Consider the following 7,500-nt stretch of genomic DNA (forward strand, 5'->3'; position numbering starts at 1 on the left):
ATACCTTACTATACTATGACGTTTTTTTGACATTTTTATGCCTTACTATACTATGACGTTTTTATGACTTTTCATACCTTACTATACTATTGCATTTGTATGACTTTTTAGGCCTAATGGTACTGTGACGTTTTATGTCTTACTATACTATGACGTTTTTTGACATTTTTATGCCTTACTATACTGACATTTTTATGACTTTTAATGCCTTACTATACTATGCAGTTTTTATGACTTTTTATGCGTTAGGATAGTTTATCTCTTTTATGCAATTTTATGCCTTACTATACTATGACATTTATTGTTTCACTACATGCTGATGTTTTTATGACTTTTAATGCCTTACTATACTATGAGGTTTTATGCCTTACTATAATATGACTTTTCATGATTTATTATACTATGACTTTTTCCTGACTTTTCTTGCCTTACTATACCATGACTGTTTATGTCTTACTATACTATTATGTTTTAATGACTTTTCATCCTTTAGTATACTATGACATTTTTATGACTTATTATACGTTACTACACTATGACTTTTTTTGCCCTACTGTCACAACCCGGCTCTAAAACCATAACAAAAACCAAGGGAACACAGTTTGGGTAAACAATAGTACATTTATTAACAACAATATGATGCATTGAACAAAAAACACCTGAGGTAAGTAGTGTGGTTTGGACATCAGTATCATCAGTGATGTGGGTACATGTGTGCATGAATGGGATGAGTGAAGTGTTAATTCTTGTCTTCATGGACACAACATCAGAATATGCTGAGGAGCCGAGAGAGAGCCCAAAGACAGTATGAAGAGGTGACTTCTTATAAGGCTGCAACACTGGTTCTTCCGATCTAGGTGTAGCTTCGCCATCCAGACACCTGTCGCACAAACTGGAAGACAGAACAATCACCACACTTAATGTACTAATACGTTTTTATGCCATACTGTACTCTATTCTATTCTTTACTATACTATGACTTTAGATACCTTACTATAGTATGACTTTTTAATGGCTTTATTTTGCATATGGTTATGTTCTTATGACTTATTTTGCTTTGCTTTACTATAAAGTATTGATGACTTTTTGTTTAGGACTTTTTATGACTTACTATACTATGACATTTCATGCCTTATTATAGTATTGCGTTTCTTTAGCATTTGATGCCTTACTATGCTATGATATTTTCATCACTTATATGCTTTACTATACTATGACGTTTTTATGACTTTATATACCTTGCTTTACTATAACTTTTCATGCTTAACTATACTATGACGTTATGACTTTTTAATCCCTACTATACTATGACTTTTTATGCCTCACTATACTACAATATTTTTATGACTTTTTATGCCTTACTATACTATGACGTTTTTTGACATTTTTATGCCTTACTATACCATGATGTTTTTATGACTTTTCATGTCTTACTATACTATTGCGTTTGTATGACTTTTTATGCCTTACTATACTATAACGTTTTATGTCTTACTATACTATTATGTTTTCATGACTTTTCATGCTTTAGTATAGTATGACATTTTTATGACTTTTTATACGTTACTATACTATGACTTTTTTTGCCCTACTGTCACAACCCGGCTCTAAAACCATAACAAAAACCAAGGGAACACAGTTTGGGTAAACAATAGTACATTTATTAACAACAATATGATGCATTGAACAAAAAACAACTGAGGTAAGTTGTGAGGTTTGGACATCAGTATCATCAGTGATGTGGGTACATGTGAGCATGAATGGGATGAGTGAAGTGTTAATTCTTGTCTTCATGGACACAACATCAGAATATGCTGAGGAGCCGAGAGAGAGCCCAAAGACAGCATGAAGAGGTGACTTCTTATATGTCTGCAACACTGGTTCTTCCGATCTAGGTGTAGCTTCGCCATCCAGACACCTGTCGCACAAACTGGAAGACAGAACAATCGCCACACTTAATGTACTAATACATTTTTATGCCATACTGTACTCTATTCTATTCTTTACTATACTATGACTTTAGATGCCTTACTATAGTATGACTTTTTAATGGCTTTATTTTGCATATGGTTATGTTCGTATGACTTATTTTGCTTTGCTTTACTATAAAGTATTGATGACTTTTCGTTTAGGACTTTTTATGCCTTACTATACTATGATATTTCATGCCTTATTATAGTATTGCGTTTCTTTAGCATTTGATGCCTTACTATGCTATGATATTTTCATCACTTATATGCTTTACTAGCATGGCCGTTTTTATGACTTTTTACACCTTAGTATACTATGACGTTTTTATGATTTTTCATGTCTTACTATACTAGTGTGTTTGTATGACTTTTTAGGCCTTACTATACTATAACGTTTTATGTCTTACCATACTATGACGTTTTTTGACATTTTTATGCCTTACTATATTATGACGTTTTTATGACTTTTTATGCCTTACTATGCTATGACGTTTTTATGACTTTTTATGCCTTACTATACTATGACGTTTTTTGACATTTTTATGCCTTACTATACTATGACGTTTTTATGACTTTTCATACCTTACTATACTATGACATTTGTATGACTTTTTAGGCCTAATGCTATACTATAACGTTTTATGTCTTACTATACTACGACATTTTTATGAATTTTTATGCCTTACTATACTATGACTTTTCATGTCTTGCTATACTATGACATTTTTCTGACTTTTTACGCCTTACTATACTGTGACTTTTCATGCCTTAATATACTATGACTTTTCATGTCTCAACATACTATGATGTTTTTTGACGACTTTTCATGCCTTACTATACTATGACGTTTTCATGCCATTTCATGGCTTATTATACTATGACATTTATTGCCTCACTACATTCTTATGTTTTTATGACCTTTTATGCCTTACTATACCATGACGTTTTCAAGCCATTTCATGCCTTAGTATATTATGGTGTTTTCATGCTATTTTGTGTCTCACTATACTATGACATTTATTGCCTCACTACTAAATTTTTATGCCTTACTATACTATGACTTTTCATGCCTTAATATACTATGACCTTTTTTTTTAACTTTTTAAGCCTTACTATAGTATGACTTTTTTGTGCCTTTTCATGCCTTACTATACTATGATGTTTTTATGACTTTTCATGCCTTACTATACTATGATGTTTTCAAGCCGTTTTGTGTCTTGCTATACTATGACATTTTTATGACTTTTTACGCCTTACTATACTACGACGTTTTTATAAATTTTTATGCCTTACTATACTGTGACTTTTTATGCCTTAATATACTATGACATTTTTATGACTTTTTAAGCCTTTCTATAGTATAACTTTTTTATGCCTTTTCATGCCTTACTATACTATGATGTTTTTATGACTTTTCATGCCTTACTATACTATGATGTTTTCAAGCCGTTTTGTGCCTTGCTATACTATGACATTCTTATGACTTTTCATGCCTTACTATACTGTGACGTTTTTAATCACTTTTCATACCTTACTATACTATAACGTTTTTATTACTTTTTATGCCTTACTATACTATGACGTTTTTTGACATTTATATGCCTTACTATACTATGACGTTTTTATGACTTTTTATGCCTTACTATACTATGACGTTTTTATGACTTTTTATGCCTTACTATACTATGACGTTTTTTGACATTTTTATGCCTTACTATACTATGACATTTTTATGCCTTTTTACGCCTTACTATACTGTGACGTTTTTATGACTTTTCATACCTTACTATACTATGACGTTTTTATGACTTTTTATGCCTTACTATTCTATGACGTTTTTTGACATTTTTATGCCTTACTATACTATGACGTTTTAATGACTTTTTATGCCTTACTATACTATGACGTTTTCATGACTTATTATGCCTTACTATACTATGACGTTTTTTTACATTTTTATGCCTTACTATACTATGACGTTAAAATTACTTTTTATGCCTTACTATACTGTGACTTTTCATGCCTTAATATACTATGACTTTTCATGCCTCAACATACTATGATGTTTTTTGACGACTTTTCATGCCTTACTGTACTATGACATTTATTGCCTCACTACATTCTTATGTTTTTATGACCTTTTATGCCTTACTATACCATGACGTTTTCAAGCCATTTCATGCCTTAGTATATTATGGTGTTTTCATGCTATTTTGTGTCTCACTATACTATGACATTTATTGCCTCACTACATCCTGCCGTTTTGACTTTTTACACCTTAGTATAGCATGACGTTTTATGCCATTACATGCCTTATTATACTATGACATTTATTGGCTCACTACATTCTTACATTTTTAAGACTTTCCATGCCTTACTACTATGATGTTTTTATGACTTTTTATGCCTTACTATACTACGACATTTTTATGAATTTTTATGCCTTACTATACTATGACTTTTCATGACTTACTATACTATGACTTTTTTATCACTTTTTATGACATTTTAATGTCGTTTTTATGCCTTGCTATATTATGACATTTTTGCCATTCCATTCATACCTTACCATATTATAGCGTTTTCATGCCATTTTGTGCTTTACTACACTATGACATTTTTATGACTTTTTACGCCTTACTATACTACAACGTTTTTATAAATTTTTATGCCTTACTATACTGTCACTTTTCATGCCTTAATATACTATGATGTTTTTATGACTTTTCCTGCCTTACTTTACTATGACATTTTTATGACTTTTTATGCCTTACTATACTACGACATTTTTATAAATTTTTATGCCTTACTATACTGTGACTTTTCATGCCTTAATATACTATGACATTTTTTTGCCTTATTATAACATGACATTTTTATGATGTTTCATGAGTCATTATTCCATGATGTTTTTATGAATTTTCATGCCTTACTATATTATGACGTTTCCAATTACCTTTTATGCCTTACTACACAATGTCATTTTATGCCTCACTATACTATGACTTTTTTATGCCTTACTATAACATGACGTTTTTATGTGTTACTACACTATAACTTTTTTATGCCTTTTAATGATTTACTATAGTATGACCTTTAATGAATTACTATTATGTCTATTTATGACTTACTATAGTATTAGTTTTTTATGACTTAGTATGATATTTGTATATCATACTAAACCATGACATTTTTATGCATTATTATAGTATGACTTTTTATGCCTTACTGACATTCTTTAGCCTTAAAGTATTGTAACGTTTTTATGACTTATTATACTGTTATTTTTTATGCCTTTTTAAAATATGACTTTTTATGCCTATACCACTTGGGCAGCCAACCAATGGTGTAAATTGATCACTCAGTCGGTCAGCTAGGCGGCGTCAGACATTTGTGTTTAAAGGGTTGGTCCCAGTGTTGTGGTCCAGCCAAAATCATGCTCACTAGGCTGTTTCCTGTCTCAATTTCAGTATTTACAACAATTGTCTGTTTTCAAGCTTTAAAAAAAAAAAAAAAAAGCTTTAAAGAGGCTTTAAAAAAATCAAGCTTATAAGAAAGAAAGGATTGTCAATTTCAGTCTCCCTTGATTTTAACAGGGAAATATCCACAATTATTTATTAGCCGGAATATATATATTATATATATATATATATATATATATATATATATATATATATATAAAAGTAGTACCATTACTGAAACACATAACTAGGTACGGTGTTACTGCCCAACACTGTTTGGGGACATTTTGTTACTCTTGTTTTGTTTTTTTCTAAGCTTCTACTATTAATTACACACACTCCAACTGCACCAATGACCTGCGTTAAGATATGATATCTAGACAATGTGTTTTGCCTGCACATTCTTCTTCAAACGTAACGAAAAGCAACTGGTAAATTTTCCACTTGTTTTTCACATCAGTTCAGGTGCAGCACAGGTAGCAGGACAGAGGCAGGCAGCCAGGTAGACGACCCAGGTGAGGCTTCTGTAACACAATTTCCTGATAACGGTGAGTCAGCCGAGTGTTTTTGCTGCAGACGTCAGACGATAAGAGGACCATAAACAGATATTCATCAAAATGTGTTTCACTTGAACTCTGGCACCTAGACATCTCAGTGTGTGTGTAAATGTTTTTCTTCACTGTGCTGACTCATACTGTAAATCTCTCTCTCTCACTTTCTCAGTGTAAGAAATTCTTAATGCATTAACTCTTATTACACTTACATTTTAAAGACTAGACAAGAAAAAGACTTTTAAAGACTAGAAATGTAGTTACTCCCATATTTACATCGATACAATGGACACTCCTTGGAAAGCAGTGCCTCTTTAGCTGTCACAGTTACTGTTCTGTCCAATCAAACAATGCAATGTTCTAGCCAGTAAACTGTTTCAACTGGATACGTTGATGATACCATTCCAGTGGACCTGTTCATGAAGTATTTTTAATGCCGACTCTGAGAATCTGTGTCACCTGCAAGTGACTCAATTACTTGTTTACTGCTGTGTAACTGTTTGCTAGTTACCTTGTCCAAGTTGAACATTATTGCCTGGAAAGACTGGTTTTATCTCGACTGTAGAGGTGAGTGGATCGATGCCTAATTAGCGATACTACCAAAACTACGTCTTGTTTTGAGTATGGATACCAACATTATAGGATCAGGATATTTAGGCATAAACAAGCTAGGCATTCTCCCATAAAAGACGACCCCATAGGTTGTCAGTGCAAGGAGCTTATGATGGCCCATAGTTACTTAACAATAAATGGGAAGCAACATCCATCGTAACTATGATGGGAGCAAAGGAGGAAGTCAGGTGACGATGTTATAGAGCGATAATGTCCTTGTAGAGGAGGTCAGGGTGGATGGATGGGTTTACCAAACACTGGACTTTTGCCGATCAGTGAATTAAAGAATTGCTGCACATAAATAAATATATATGACAAACTTACTAATGCTTTTTGTCACGCTTTTATTTTGTGGGCAAATCGCTAAAAAGGAAGTGATTCTGTGGGTAACCGTTGCTGCGGGCCGCCTGTTGCCAACCACTGATCTATGCTATCAATTTGTATAGAGATAGATCACGATGGCATTGTTTTATGTTTTTATAATTCAACACACAGCTGACTCACTGACAACTGGTATGCCTTGTCGTCTATTTTCAGACTTTATAACCGCTCATGTTTTCATTGTTGATCATTAAAATCCCCAAGAGGAGAGCCCCATCACGTTTGTTTTTACCTGCGAGTGAAATGACTAATTGTGACGTGGCTGTGCCAAGTTGGTGTGCAAAGTCTCACCTTGTTTGTCAGATTATAATTACTGAACTAGACTGCGATGTTCATCACAGAAATACTGTTACATAAACACAGAAAACAAATAGCCTGTTAAATCATCCTGAAGGCTGTGATGACAGCCAGCTGGAGGTTAAACGGTTCACTTTTTTACTGCATTTGTCTTTTCTTTAGGATTAAATTAGTTTGCATTTATGTTTCACTGGAGGCTGTCTTGTGTGGAAGCAGGCTGTCCTGTGT

The 7,500-nt window shown here is 32.8% G+C and overlaps 1 long non-coding RNA gene across 1 annotated transcript in view; it reads right to left on the minus strand.

Annotated features, from left to right (window-relative positions):
- Nucleotides 1-1,639: 1,639 nt before the first annotated feature.
- The window catches only part of LOC111661990 (uncharacterized), a 24,479-nt gene continuing 18,618 nt past the window's right edge, over nt 1,640-7,500 (minus strand). The window contains exon 3 of the long non-coding RNA XR_002761267.2: nt 1,640-1,930. This is a non-coding gene — a long non-coding RNA (uncharacterized LOC111661990). The remainder of the gene's footprint in view (nt 1,931-7,500) is intronic.

This window comes from Seriola lalandi, unplaced genomic scaffold (assembly GCF_002814215.2).
Source record: "Seriola lalandi dorsalis isolate HSWRI2012SDOR001 ecotype SW California unplaced genomic scaffold, Sedor1 jcf7180002054556, whole genome shotgun sequence".
NCBI classification, from domain to species: Eukaryota; Metazoa; Chordata; class Actinopteri; order Carangiformes; family Carangidae; genus Seriola; species Seriola lalandi.